Here is a 16652-nt window from a genome sequence, read left to right on the forward strand (position 1 = left end):
CATTAGTCCAAAAGTGATATCGAGAGAAGGGAGAAACCCAGCTCTTGTAGACCTAGCTGCTATTTGGAATCTGGCTCAGGAAATACCTAAGCCTTCTTTTACAGGGATTCCACTGATTAAGTCAGGCCCACCCAGCATATCTTCCTATTTTAAGGACAGCCAATTAGGGACCTAATTACATCTGTAAAATCCCTTCACAAGAGCACCTAAGTTAGTGTTTAATTGAATGAGAGAGACCATGAATCTTATAATTTTTGCCTACCACACCTATAATCATGATCTTTCAAATCTATAGCATTATATTCAATGTTTCCAAAAACATTTGTTGAGGGATTTCATATCCCAGGAATATCATATTTGTGGTAGAGATAGGACAGGTTTTGCTTCTGTTCAGTTAAAAATACAGAGAGAAATAACATTTATAAACTGGGAGGATAATGTAAGCAATGAAAGTCTAGTCTGAAAATGTGAAGACTAGTGTTCATGGTGGTCAATTTGAAGGTTACAGATATAAAGCATAAGGAGAAGTCAGTAATAAGCTTTGGATTAGGTTGTAAAGAACTATGATAAATACAAAAAAATTAGATTATAACTGATGATGATATTTTTCAGTAGACAAAAGTGCATCCTATTCCATAGCATGAACAAATGATGCCAAGAAGGTACTTAAAAATTTTTGGGATACCTGATAAAGGAATGAACATAATTATTTTACCCATGAATTGTGTAATCAGAGGGAGGAAACTGAGGTTAAGACACACATCCTTCTTCAGTGAGAACCACTTGATGTGGTGCATGTGTTGTTCTTGTTTGTCTCACTTGATTGCCTTTTAAATGAACTTCCCTGGGGTACCTGGGTGGCTCAGTCGGCTAAGTGTTGGACTCTTGATTTTGGATCAGGTCATGATCTCAGGGTTGTTAGGTTGAGCCCCACATTGGGCTCCTCACTGGGCATGGAACCTGCTTAGATTCTCTCCCCCTCCCTCTACCCTTCCCCTCCTGCTCACATGCTCTTACTTTCTCACTCTCTCTCTAAAAATAAAAAATCAATTAATTAAATTAAATTAAAAAATTTTTAAATGAACTTCCTTGATTCACAGCCTTTGGAGGGGCAGCCCTCCTCACTACATGGCCCTGTCTCTTGGTCAAGGCTGATTAGAGCACAAATGCAAGCCTGAGCCAGGGGAGATAATGTATTGGACAGACTCCAAGGCAGATTACCCAGCAGGTAATGATTGGGCCTCCAAGAAAATGGAGGAAACCACATTTCTTATGGAAATTTATTATTGGATATTTTTTTAAATTAAAGTAGTCATTGGGGAAAAAATCAGAGTATTGTAGACTTTCTCACACTTACCTGTTTAGAATAATTTTCATTATATATGTGGAGCATAATAATCTTTTCAGTGTTTAAAACGCCTAAGTGTCTTAATCTGACCACAGCTAGCCAATGGCAATCATATTTTTTCCCTTGACAACTTTTAAGGACTTAGAGAAACTAAAGTTAGTAAAAAGATGAGAAATCCTGGATTATAAGATGACATCGAGTTGGGGCCAGAGTTTGCCTCACAGCAAGGTAATACGGCACATAAGCTTATGGAAGAAGGAGCAGAAACAGCTTTGACGGGTTTGCAAATGAAGACGGAAGAGACTGCAGATATGCTGGAAAGAACCACAGAGTCACAGGAAGAGAGGAATGCAGACAGGAGCTTAATGAAAACGTTGATTCTTCTCTAAACCCAGATTGTAATGTTGCAATTAGGTTCCATGAGATTCCCTTGTATCCTTCTAGTAGACTTTTTTTTTTCATAGGAACTTCTTCCCATGGATTTCTGTTTCATAAAACCAAACAATTCCAGACTCTGACATCAAATAACCCCTTCCCATATAACGCAGAAATGGCCATGCTTTGATTCTTACTTCAAAGACTTATTCATTATTAAGCACAGAAGGTATCATTCTAGACAGCAAGGAAAACACTAAGTGTATAAACATGTTTTTAGCCTCAAGGAATTTACAGTTTACAAACATCCAGATAAACTATTGTAGTAAGGATGATTTGTACAAAGACCTAAGAGGATCTCAGAGAAGGAGTCACTTCTCACTGGTGTGGTTGGGGAAGGCTTCAAGTAGGAGATTCCTTCTGGGCTGAGCCTTGAAGAATGGATCCTTTCAGGGAAGGCCTTTTTCAGAAGTGGTCCCATGGTTCCAAGAACCCACTACCAATCAGCAGGGAGTAAACCAAACCACACAGGAGAGAAATTCAACTGCAGACAGAGCAGAGACTTCATGAGATCCTCCTTAAGCCTCGAGCTGTCTGACTTTCTCCACATATGCTTGCTCCATGTACTGCCTTGCCCTTCAACAAGCCAACCACCCATCCATCCCAGGCCCTCAGAGTGAATGGTCAGCTACATCAGCTCTTCAGGCAATTAGATATTGACTATTGCAATTAGATAGACTAAAGCAAGAAAATATATGGGGGGAGACTTGCAATTTTAGATAGGTTCACTAGGGAAGATGTGATCCTTCATCAAGGAAGGGTCACTGAGAAAGTCACACATACACACACACACACACACGCACACGCACACACCCCTTATAAGCAAAATTCAGTTAATAATAAAAATATTGGTCCTCTAAAGAAATTACCACAAACTGAGTAGCAAACAGCAGAAATTTATTTTGTCACAGTTCTGGAGGCTAGAAGTTTAAAATCAAGGTGTTGGCAGGATTGGTTCTTTGAAGGCTGTGAGGGAGAATCTGTTCCTTGCCTCCACCCTCACTTCTAGTGGTTTGCTGGCAATTTGGAGTATTCCTTGGCTTGTAGAAGCATCACCTTGATCTCGGCCTTCATCTTCACATGGTGTTCTCCCTGTGTGCGTGTCTGTTCCCAAATTTCCTTTTTTTTTTTTTTAATAAGGGCACCAGTCATACTGGATTAGGGGTCCACCCTTCTCCAGTATGACCTCATCAAATTACATCTACAACAACACTATTTCCAAATAAAGTCATATTCTGAGGTACTGAAAGTTAGGGCTTTGACATATAAATTTGGGAACTTCAACATATGAATATATGAACATTCCAGTGCATAATACTATATGTGAAATTTTATATTAGGATTTTTACATTTATTTTTAGGTCATAAAAATTTGCCAGTGTCATTAAATATCTCTTGAAAAAAATGGCTCAAATAGTGGCATAACTTTTCACACTACAACAGTGTCATATTGACTTCATCATTCATTCCTTATCATTTGACATGAGGTTGGTCTCAGTTTTTCTGTCTCAGAATTTCCCATAATTTTTTCCCCATATTCTTCTCAGTACGTGGCATAACGTCAAGGGTGGTTATCTATGAGTTGTGGACTTTTAAGTTCTTTTTCTCCATGCTTCAAATCTTTACAATGATCACATAACATTTTGTAAAAGGAAAAAAATTTACCAAATTTATTTTTTAAAACAACTTTCATGTTGTTTCTATTTCCTTTAGTAACCATTTATATTTGATTTCTTTTGAAAAGTAGATTTCTTATGCTTTATCTTTTCATAATCTGACATTAGAGCATATTAATTTTAAGCTGTTATAATTATCAGGACTGTTTAGGAGACCATGAGTTATTCTTTGTCATGACCTGGGAACCAGGGAATATATAAATTACACTGTGTTGATCACCTTTGGCATTTCATTTTTTTCTTTTTTGATGCTATTCTCTTGTTTTGTTTGTTGTTTCCAACTGTGGATTGAGAATTTAAAGAAGACAAAACCTAAGCTAATTTTGAAAATTTTATTCATTCAAAAATTATGTATATATATATGAATTATATATATATTATATATATGTATATAATTTAGTCATTTTTTAATGAATGAATTCTGTTTTGAAAAGGAATGCAATCCCTTTCAACAGAGTCTCTCCTTTGAGTCACTTGCATCCGATTTTAGTGTCAGGAGGAAATCTTGGCAGACAAAACACAGAATTACCTGGTTAGCCTTGTCACATAACTCAGCTCTGCTTTACCCAGAAATCCTCAAGGAGAGCCTTTGTTTTTGTTACCATGGCCTAATTCAAGCCAACAAGAAGACTGACTTTAAGAAGCAGCAGAGAAAGGATTAAGTTGCCAGGTTTGGTAACATATTCCTAAGATGCCTGCGCTTCAGTACAAAACAAAGAAACCGTACGATGTCTTAGGATCATTCCATTCCTCAGTGACTGGTGTTCTAGGTACAGTATTTATTTTTTAATTAAAATGTATCCCTCCCCGTTCAGGAACAAAAATTCTCTAGATCACACACAGGAAAAGCAGATCTCTGCTAAACAAATTTCTGTTCTTTTTAACAGTTTAGACATAATTAAAATAAAGAAAATCCTGCTGTTACTTCTAAATAAAAAGTCTTAACATGTATTTTCTTTGTTCTTGACCTTAATTTTATTAATAAAATGTTTTAATTCATAAAACTTTAGTCATAATTTTCTGTCCTTATTTATTTTTGCAAGTGATTTACTATTTTTCTTGCTATTTCTTTATTAGTGACCATGGAAATAATAATACCAACCTCATAGATGTGTACTGAGAAATCAAAGAGATCATCCATGTGCAGCTCCTGGCACGTAACAGTAGGTCTGCACTACCTGCTAGTAAGCGACCACGATAATGCCAGAGCCGTGTCCCTGCTGTTGTCCTGACACAGACAAAGCGATCAAGTAAAAGGAGAATTTATCCCATTAATAGAACGTTAATACGTCTGGAATCACACGCCTTTTAAAGATTGTTTTCTACTATTTGCCTATTTTAAAATTCATAACTTTATAAAGTTCTTAACAGATTTATTTTATTCCCACATCTAGAATATTTGGGATTCCCGGCACCCTCCCTGGATGGTTTCATAGCGTCTGCGTGTCAGGGTGGAAGGAACTCTGCCAGGGGGGAGAGTAAGTTCCGATCCTGGCTCTGACCACCGCCAGCTGTGGGAGCTGGAAGTAATCACTTACCTCCCCTGGCCTCATTTTCTTCACTATTGAAATAAAGGGCTTCTCTTCAGCTTTACATTCTTTCTTTCTCTTTGGAAGCATTTTCTTTCTCGGTCTAATATTTAAGACCACACTTTCATATGTATATGCAGAAAAATTTGTGGTCCCTGAACTCAGAAGAGGCTCTCACTCTCAGGGTCATGCAATCGCAGGGTTGGCCCTCGCAGACCCCAAGACTGGACACCACCTTAAACTTTGTGCCCCCTGCCCCTCGCTCGCCTCACCCTGGTGCCAGCTTTCACTGCCTCCCTTCTTATCTACCATCTCCTCCCTTAGAGGCAGGGGACTTACCTTATGTAGGAAGAGGAGTGATTTCCCCTTTGTTTCCAGAACATTTCCAGTGTTTTCAACATTTGTTGGGAGTCTGGCTGTAGGAATAGAATGAGATAATGCCTGTAGACTATGGCTTTCAAAGCTTCTGGATGTCTTCTTTGGGTCAGGGACTCTGATTTTGTTTTTTAAGTTTGCCATGTAGAAATGTACTTGACTCTTTACTGCCACCTAACATATCCATGTTAGAGTCCTTGTAGTTTATTCTTATTGACACGGCACTACAAACTTTGGAGATAAAATATTTAGAAGAGCTAACAGTAACAGAGCACTTTTTGTGTGCTGGACACAGGGCTAAGCACTTTCCTTGGATTATATTTAATACTTAAAACAACCCCCTGGAGTGGGGAACTAGCTTATTCCACTTTACAAATAGGAAGGTAAGTTTTAGATAAATTAAGTAACTTTTCCAGGATAGGAAAACAGTAATTGGTTAAGTTGGGATTTGAACCTAGGTCATATGACTCCAGTTCTCAAGTTATTGAACAAGAGGCTTTATTGGTTAATCTGGAAGTTTATCTAGCCCATTAATTTTCATTTTTAGGGACAATTCCTTCAAATGAAAGCTTGGACAAAAACCCAGTATGTAAACCAGATTAAACTCAGGCATGCTTTATTTTGAAATCAGTGGGGGTGGGGGGCAAATGGGAGGTATAGTTTAGAGTCAGATTTAATTATGTCTTCTTCTCCACCAATTCTTCCTTGTTATGAGTTGAATTATGTCCTTCCCTCCCTTCCCTCAACCCACTGGAAAAGGCATCTTGAAGACTTAACTGCCAGTATCTCAGAATGTGACTGAACTTGAAGTAGGTTAATTGCAAATGTAATTAAAATAGGGTCATATTGGAGGAATCCTAATCCAAATATGACCAGTAGGGAGAATGAATTGGCATCATTGGGAGCTCAATGGTGCTCTACTATGGAGGACAGGGCAGATGGTAGGTGGTGCCGGGCTCACTAGTAACAATAGAGATGATAGGATCCCCAAATAGTAGAGACCAGGAGGCAGTATTTAACTGTCAGAATGAAGTCATGTATAATGAGCAGCAAAGTCAGAGTGGCAATTAGAGGGATCTGAACCACAAAGAGCTATGGAGATGGTTGATAGAATATGGCATCCTGGGAAGAAAGATAGATGGGCAGCTAACAGAGGTATTGTTCAATCTATATAACCAAAAGAAATCAAGGATGGATGATTAGGAGGCTGAGGGCAGCAGCTCCAATAAAAGACTAACAAGCTGTTGCTCTGAATCCGAGCCAGTTTTCAGATCCAGAACACACTGATTAAGAGGCCAGATCCCAAGGAGGAAAGACCCTGCAATATCATAATTATATATAGTAATGAATCTCCCAGTCTTCCCCAAAAGGACTTAGGGTCATTTACTTAGAAACCATATATTGGGAAGAAGAATATGCAAACATTTCAGGGACGGTTGGACTCAGCATTCAAGTTGACATTGATATTTAGGTAACTGAAGTGTCTCCATGACTCTCTAAATTAGAGTGGGGGCATATGTGGGTCCTCATTCATAGTGGTTATTTTCCCAATGTCCAAGTACATAATTCGAATGGACATAGCTGGCAGTGGGCTTAGCTCCTACATTGCTTCCTTGCCCTGTAGTGTTTGTCACATTTTTCTAGTTTGAAGTTACTCTTTTCCCCCTCTTTCCATACAGTGCTCTTTGGAAGAAAGTCACTATGTGGAACTTGCACTTAAGGAGTAGGGAGTTATGTACCCTTTCCTTGAGAGTAGAACATCTACTTAAGTTATTTGGAATTCTTTTGCATTGCATAGGAGATCTGTTTCTTCTTTCCCAATTATTAACTTATTCAATCATTTATATAAGTATGGGCTCATGGATAGCTTAATATAGATACAGATGTTTACATATAGAAATATTAATAGATATGTGTGAGGGGAAGGTTGTTTGGCTTTTTATTGTTGAGTGTTAAGAATTTTGGATACAAGTCCTATATCAGAGCTATATTTTACACATATTTTGTCTCATTCTGTGGCTTGTCTTTTAATTCTCTTAACAGTGTTTTGGGGGGGTTTTGTTTGTTTGTTTTTTAATTTTATTTTATTATGTTATGTTAGTCACCATACAATACATCATTAGTTTTTGATGTAGTAATCCACGATTCATTGTTTTCGTATAACACCCAGGGCTCCATGTGGTACTTAATACCCATCATTGGGGCTAACCCATCGCCCCACCCCCTCCCCTCTAAAACCCTCAGTTTGTTTCTCTGAGTCCATAGTCTCTCATTGTTCATCTCTCCCTCCAAATCCCCCCCTTCATTTTTCCCTTCCTTCTCCTAATGTCCTCCATGCTAGAAGTTTTAATTTTAATAAAGTCTAATTTACCAATTTTTTTCTTTTATGGATCACACTTTTTGTACTGTATCTAAAAACTCCTCATCAAAACCACGGTCACATAGATTTTCTCCTATGTTTTCATCTAGAAGTTTATAGTATTGTGTTTTATATTTTGGTCTATGATCCACTTCAAGTTAATTTTATTTTTTAAAGATTTTTTATTTATTTGACAGAGAGAGACACAGTGATAGAGGGAATACAAGCAGGGGGAGTGGGAGAGGGAGAAGCAGGCTCCCCACAGAGCAGGGAGCCTGATGCAGGGCTCGATCCCAGAACCCTGGGATCATGACCTGAGCTGAAGGCAGATGCTTAACGACTGAGCCACCCAGGCATCCCACTTCAAGTTAATTTTTGTAAAAGGTGTAAGATCTGTGCTTAGATTTATTTTTTAGCATATGGTTGTCCAATTGTTTCAGCACCATGTGTTGAAAAGACTGTTCTTTTTTTATTCTTTGAGTTACCTTTGCTCTTTTCTCAAAAATCAGTTGCTTATATTTATATAGGTCTATTTCTAGGCACTATTCTGTTCTATTAATTTATATGTCTGTTTTTTCACCAATAGTTGATTACTGTAACTTTATAGCAAATCTTGACATTGGTAGTGTTCTTCAATTTGCTCTTCTTCAGTAGTGTGTTGGCAATTTTATCTATCTTTTGTCTTTCCACGTAAACTTTACAATTAGTTTGTCAATATCCACAAAATAGCTCACTGAGATTTTGATTTTTGATTGGTATTACATTGGATTTATAGATTAAGTTGGGAAGAACTGACATCTTTTTTTTTTTTTTTTTAAGATTTTATTTATTTGCAAGAGAGACAATGAGAGACAGACAGCATGAGAGGGAGGAGGGTCAGAGGGAGAAGCAGACTCCCTGCTGAGCAGGGAGCCTGATGTGGGACTCGATCCCAGGACTCCAGGATCATGTCCTGAGCCGAAGGCAGTCGCTTAACCAACTGAGCCACCCAGGCGCCCCAGAACTGACATCTTAATAATAGTGAATATTGCATGAATACAGACTATCTATTTATTTAGATCTTTCATTTCTTTCAGCAGAGTTTTATATTTTTCCACATAGATACTATACATATTTTATTAGATTTATATGTATTTCTCTTGTTTTTATTTATTTATTTATTGCTATGAACAGTACTGTGAAATGATATGTGTTTTTAATTTCAATTGTTCATTGCTGATATATGGGGCAGCAATTGACTTTTTTATATTGACCTTGTATCATGTGACCTTTCTATACTTCCTTATTAGTTCCAGGAGTTTTTTGTTTTGTTTTGTTTTGTTTTGTTTTGTTTTAGTTCCAGGAGTTTTTTGTTCTTGTTGTTGTTGATACTTCGGGATTTTCTAAATGTACAATCAGGTCACTGGCAAACAAAAGAGTTTAATTTCTTCCTTCTTAATTTTTCTTATCTATTGCACTAGCTAGGACTTCCAGTGTGATGCTGAATATGAATGGTGAAAGAGAACATCCTTGCCTTGTTCCAAATCTTAGGGGGAAAGCAGCCAGTTTCTCACCATTGAGTATGCTATTAGCTACAGGTTTTGTAGATGCAGTTTATTAAGTTATGGAAGTTCCCCTTTATTTCTAGTTTGCTGAGAGCTTTTTATAACGAATGGTGTTGGATTTTGTCAAATGCTTTTCTGTATCAATTCATAGGATCACATGATTTTTTCTCTTTCTTCTTTGTGTCTTTCAAGGAATTTCATCTAAGTTATCACATTTGTTGCTACAGAGTTTGTTATTGGTTGAATTGTGTTCCCCAAAAGGATATTTTGAAGTCCTATCTGCCAGTACCCGTAATCAAGTTTAGTCTTTAAGATGTGATCAAGTTTAAATGAGGTCATTAGGGTGGGTCCTAATCCACTATGACTATAAGCACTGGAAAAAGCCACTTGAAGACAGACATACAAGGAGAAAAAAGATGGAGTAAGCTATATTAATATCAGACAAAGCAGACTTTAGAACAAGAAATAATAATTAATCAGGGCCAATTCTCCAGAAGACATCAAAATCTTTAACATGTATTCACTTAACAATAGGATATTAAATATGTGAAGCAAAAAATGATAGAACTGTAAGTAGAAATGGACAAATGTCCTCTTATAGTTGGAGACTTCAGTTCTTCTCTATCAGTAATTAAAAGATCAAGCAGGCAGAAGTCAGTAAGGACAGAGTTGACATGAACACCACCACTAACCAACTTTATCTAATGACATCTGTAGACTGCTCCATCCAACAACAACAGAATATACATCTTCTCAATCTCACATGGAATATCCACCGGATAGACCACCTTCTAGGTGACAAAACACATCTTAATAAATTCAAGAGAATATATCATACCAATTATGTTCTCAGACCATAATGGAATTTAATTAGATAGCAATAACAGAAAGATAACTGGAAAACCCTCAAATTCTTGGAGCTTAAATAACATACTCCTAATAACCATAGGTAAAAGAAGATGTCTCAAGAAATTAAAAAAATATTTTGAGATAAATGAAAATGAAAACATAGCTTGTTAAAATGCATAGGACGCAGCACAAGGTGATTTTTATCTTGGCTCTTTCCTATGAGAACCTGGTGGAATTCCTGGAGGTAATGCCTATGAAAGTATGGGACCCCTAAGACTTCCATCCCCAGGAGTTTCTCACTGTCACATTGGTCCATACTCAGCCTACAAGAATACATCAAACTACCACTTACGTATTCCTGCCAATTTTGGCTCCATCAGCTTTCTTTTTAAAACAATTTTTTAGGGCAATTTTAGGTTTAAAATGAAATTGAGAGGAATGTACAGAGTTTTCCCACATACCGCCTGCCCTCACACATGCATAACCTCCCCCATTATCAACATAATTCACCAAAATGGTACTTTTTTTTTTTTAACTGAGGATGAACATACACTGACACATCATAGTTACCTGAAGTCCATAGTTTACCTTAGGGTTCACTCTTGGTCGTGTACATTCCATTCATTCTATTCTGTTTTATTCTATTCTGGATTTGGACAAATATATAATTACATATATCCATCATTGTGATATCATACAGAGTATTTCCATTGCCTTCTGTGCTCTGCCTATTCATTTCTCCTCCAAATCTCCTATCCCCTGTAAATCATTGATCTTTTTATTGTCTCCATAATTTTCCCTTTTCCAGAATATCATATAGTTGGAATCATACAGCAAGTAGACTTTTCAGATTGGCTTCTTCCACCTAATAATATGCATTTAAATTTCCTCCATGTCTTTTCATGGCTTGATAGCTCATTTTTTTAGTGCTGAAAAATATTCCATTGTCTGGATGTACACAGGTTATTTATCCATTTATTTACTAAAGGTTATCTTGGTAGCTTCCAGCTTTTGGCAATTATAGATAAAGCTACTATAAACATCTATAAACAAGTATTAGTGTGGAGGTAAGTTTTCAACTCCTTTGGGTAAATACCAAGGAGTGCAATTGCTGGATCATATAATAAGAGCATGATTAGTTTGTAAGAAATTGCCAAACTGTCTTTCAAAGTGGCTGTACCATTTTGCATTCCCACCAGCAACGAGTGAGAGTTCCTGTTGTTCACCAGCATTTGGCATTGTCAGTGTTCTGGATTTTGGCCATTATAAAGGTATGTACTGGGATCTCACTATTTTGTTTTGCATTGCTCTGATGACATATGATGTAGAACATCTTTTCATGTGTTTATTTGTCATCTATATATCTTCTTTGGTAAAGTATCTGCTAAGGTCTTTGCCCATCGATAAATTGGGTTATTTGTAGTTTTAAGAATTCCTTCGTCAGATGTATCTTTTGCAATTATTTTCTCTCAATGTGTGGCTTGTCTTCTAATTCTCTTGACCTAGTCTTTTACAGAACAGAAGTTTTAAATTTTAATGAAGTCTAAATTATTATTTCTTTCTTGAATTGTATCTTCTGTATTGTATTTAAAAACACCCTCTATCAACTTCTGCTCCAAGTAAGCTGACCTCGGCTGTGATTTTCTGTATTTGCCTGTCTCTCCAAATTTTGAGGTGATGCTTTGTCTTGTGACCTCAAGTTTCTGTTAGTTCCAAGAAACATAACTGATTTTCAGTTTTTTCAGGGTTTTTTTGTTATAATGATGGAAATACCAACTCTCAGGCTCTTTTTACATCAGAGCTAAATTAAAATTAATATTTGAATAAACAATTTATTCACATAGCTCAAAATTTAAAAGTTAGAGAACATCTAGTGACAAAGCATCTAGCTTTGTCCTTGGTTACCAATTACCCCTCTCCAAGGTCTACCAGTTTTATCTGTTGTTGTGTATCCTTTCAGACACATTCTAAACATATACACAAATATCTGGGTTTTTTTTTTATTCCACATACTTGTTTGTATCTTGCTTTTTTCAACTAATACATGTTGGAGACAATTTCATGTCAAACATTCTTTAAAAGATTGTGTGGTATTTTATCATATTCCCCTACTGAATGATATTCAGATTGTGTCCAATGTTGGTCATTCCCCCAAAAGCTTCAGTGATTAGTTCTATATATCTTTGTATGAAGCATGAGACTATCTGAAGTATACATTCTCAGAAGTGGACTTGCAGGGTAAATGTTACCTGCAATTTTGATAGATGCTACCAAATTACCCTCCATAGAAATTGCACCAATTTATATTACCATCAGAAATATACAAGAATTCTTTTTATTTTCCCCATATCCTTGCCAACAGTAGGTGAAAATGGCATCTTGTGGTTGTCATTTGCATTTTTCTTCTAAATGAGATTGAGTATCCTTTCATATGTTAATAAGTCACCTTTTACTCCTGTCTTTTGCTCATTTTTCTATTGGTTGTGTGTTTTCTTAACTATATAAAGGAACTATTTAAATATGAAGAAAATTAGCCTGTTGCCTATGGTACATTTTATAAATAGAGTCTCTAGTTTATTTTTTGTCTTTGGACATTATTTATTATATCTTCCTCAGGCAGCAATTACATTTTTTTCAATAGTTTATTGTATCTGTTCTTTTGTGGCTGTGAAGACTTTTGTTATTTAGAAATGTTTTCCCCATTTTGGGATATAGCACTCTTTCATGATTGTTTCAAGTACCTTTATATTTTCCTTTTTTGTTTTAATTTTTAATCCATCTCAAATGTATGTTAGTATATAGTATAAGGAGTGAAGAAGGGATTCTACTTTATTTCCTCCATATGGTATTAATTGTCTAAACATAGCTTATTAATAATTCATTTTAAAAACTATTTGCAAAGCCATCTTTATCATATATTACATTCTCATGAGTATTTAGGTCTTTTAATAGACACATTCTTTCAAATTGGCAGCTCCATTTATCCATGTGCTAGTATGTCACTGTTTCATTTACTCTTTTTTTTTTTACTGTTTCATTTATTCTTGCTTTATAACATGGTTTAATATTTTCTAGTATTAAAAAATAATTTTTTCTTCAGAATTTCCCTGCCTATTCTTGCAAGTTTATTTTTCCATATAGACTTTAAAATTTTCTCTTCTAGTTATTAAAAAAAAGCCTTTTAAATATTTTAATGGGTTTATTTAATATTTATGAATTAATTTTGGGAAAATTGACATTTTTATAATATTGCATCTTTCTCTCAATACATAGCACATACTTCCACCTAGTCAAGTCTCCTTTTGTGTTCCTCAGTATAATTTTAAAGTTTCCTTCATATATATCTTCTGTTTCTTGTTAATTTTAGCATTGTTGTGATCATTTTTTTATTGATGTGCAATAAACAACCCAAATTTAGTGACTCAAAACAGTAACAACCCTCAAATATGAGGGTTCACTGAGATCAACTAGATAGTTTTTGCTCATGGTCTCTCATGTGGTTTCAGTCGGATGGTAATTATAATTGCAGGAGTCATCTCCAGCTGCTTGGTCTGATGCATATTCTAGGAAAACAGAGAAGTCACAGGTCATTATCCACCCTGTTAATTAAGACACAAGCCTTTGGGTATGCATTTCATGACCTATCTATCAGCTCTGCTAGATATGGGAGTTGAGTTATATATATAAGTTTCCCTTTGAGACTATGGATGAGACAGGTACCATGAAATATGTTTACTGTAGTATTACAAGTGATGTTTGTGCAGTAAAATGGTCTAGGAGAAAAGGAATAGTAATGGAAATAACTGTGGAGTCTGCAGAAAAGTATATTTAAGTATTCATGTGGCCAACATATAGTAAGTGACTATTATCTTCCAGACCTGTTCCAGTGTAATATTGTGTTTTATAACAAATACATATTTGGTTTTCTTCCCCATTTCTAGCAGGCACAGAGCTCCTAAAACCTTTAGAATTTCCTAAATGATGAGAGCCATAATGGAGTTTTTGTTATGTTAATGAGGAGACTAAGAAAGCACCTAAGGATGGGGGCTGGCTGCCTGTGGAGCCAACCATGTGGTAACAGGGCAGGAACCTTCAGTCCCACTTCCCTACCTCCTTGTATGGTAGAGGAGCTGGAGATTGAGTTCAATCACCAATGGCCAATGATTTAATCAATCAAGCCTATGTAACAAAACCTCCGTAAAAATTTACAGAGGTTTTGAGTTGATAAACACATGGAGACTGTGGAGATTTGGGGAGAATAGTCTGCCTGGAGAGGGCATGGAATGTCCCTGCCCTCTCCCAAACCTTTTCCCCATGTATCTCTCCATCTGGCTGTTGACTTACATCCTCTTATAGCCTTTGTAATAAACCAGCTATCTAGTGAACAAACTGGTTTCCTGTTTGCTGGAGCTGTTATGGCAAATTAATCAAATGCAAAGAGGGGTTCATGGGAACCTCTGGTTTATAACCAAATGTTCAGAAGTCTAGGTAACAACTTGGACTTGAGATTGGCATCTGAAGTGGAGGGCAGTCTTGTAGGACTAAGCCTTTAACCTGTGCAATCTAATGCTGTCTCTGGGTAGATAGTATCAGAATTGAGTTTAATTGCTTGGTGGTGTAGGGAAAAACCAAATACACGTTGGACTTAATGATAAAAATCTTATCCAGGTACTGGGTCCTCAGCTGATGAAGAGGTGAGGGGAGACAGATCAAGTCATTACTCTCATGGAGGTACAAATAACTAAGTAAACATACAATATGTCAGAATGGATGAATTCATTTAGGGAGTCAGAGCAGATAGAAAAACATATAAGCACTGAAACATAGGCATTCCAACATTTGGAATTCTGGGAGAGGAGAAGGAATTGGAAGAGAACACTAAGAAGGGGCAAACTGTGAAGATGATGGAGACTTAATAGGAAATGGCATCCTGGAAACCAGGTAAAGAAGTGTTTTAAGAATTCTGGATGAATCAACTGTGCCACATGATTCAGATCATTGGGTCCAAACTGACCATTGGATCTAGCAAAAGAAGGTTATCAGTGACTTTGACAAGAGCTGTTTTGGTGGAGCACTGGATTTGAGAGAAAAAAGGAAAGGAAATGGAGAGAAAGTAGAGACAACTCTGTAAATTTAGCTATAAAAAAGGTAACAGAAATGGAGATATTACTGGAAGCAAGTGTGAGGTGAAGCCAAATGTTTTAAAAGATGTGTATTATTTAGCGTAGCTATATAGAGGTGGAATTCAACTGCTGGAATGATTTCCTTAAATAGATATGAGAGGTAGACTTTGGAGAAGAGGAAGGGTTTGTCTTAGAAAGGATTATGGACTATTCACCCATAGTAAGAGCTGAAAAGGCAAAATATAAGGGCATGTATGCAAATAGGTAGGTCTAATGTTGTGGTAGGATCTTTACAATTTCTCATCTGACATCTCTTTTCTTATGAAATGGAACTAAGTTAATCAGTTAAATGTGAAGAAAAAACAGAGGAGGCCAAGAAGGAATGAACAAGGGAAATGAGTGGGTCTGAGGAGAAGCCTAATGACCTACTTGAGATAAGTGGTCATGAACTTAAAGGGAGACATTTATTTTTAAGGACAACATGATAAAGCAGCAACCAGAACTACTTTCTATTATTAGGACTAATAATTCATGTCAAACTAATTCACATCAAAGATAGATTAAAACAGTAATTAAAGTAGTTTGAGGAAGAGAAGACAAGACAGATGAATCAAAACATGTATACCATGTTGTTGTCATGTGCTTGGCATTGTGGCTAAAAGTTTCTCTCTTAACTTATAGAAATGCCTGGGCTAATTGAGAAGACAGATAAAAACAAAGGAGAGATTAAAAACTTACTTACCAACACCACTAAAACAATAAGTCAAAGGCAGTATGTGCTAATTTGCTCAATGTGTAGTCTAGGGAGTGAGGATTATGGGTTCTGAGAAAAGCCAGTTTGCTGTAAACTAAAGGAAAGATAATCCTTTCTCTTCTTTCTATGGAAACTGAATAGGCCAGATGAAGTAAACCACACAAGGAGGCAGAATAGAGCAGAATGAAAGCTATGGATTTTGAGGCAACTGTTTGAATTCAAATTCTGGGTTTGATATAGGAAAGACATTATTAGGGTTCAAAGCCAACAGCCAAGAAAGAATTCTTGAGACGTCTTTGGTGCAAAAAGGTGATTTTATTAAAGCACGGGGACAGGACCCATGGGCAGAAAGTGCTGCACCAGGGTCATGAGGAATGGTCATAAGTCTCTAAGGGTCATAAGTCTCTAAGGAATTTTGGAAGCAAGGTTTCCAGGACCTTGAGAGGGCTAGCTATGGTTGGGAAAAGGTCATTTATTACCGTCTAATAAAACCTTAGTCATGAGACCCTTCAGATGTATATCAGTGGGCTATATGCTTGGGGGATAATTGCCAAAATGTATCTTGGGGGTTTTAGAGATAAAAGAAGTTTCCAAAGGAATTTTTATATGCTAAAGTAGATTTACAGAATTGGGGGGGGTGGGGGTCAGACTACAATTGCC

This window comes from Halichoerus grypus, chromosome 9, assembly GCF_964656455.1.
Source record: "Halichoerus grypus chromosome 9, mHalGry1.hap1.1, whole genome shotgun sequence".
NCBI lineage: Eukaryota > Metazoa > Chordata > Mammalia > Carnivora > Phocidae > Halichoerus > Halichoerus grypus.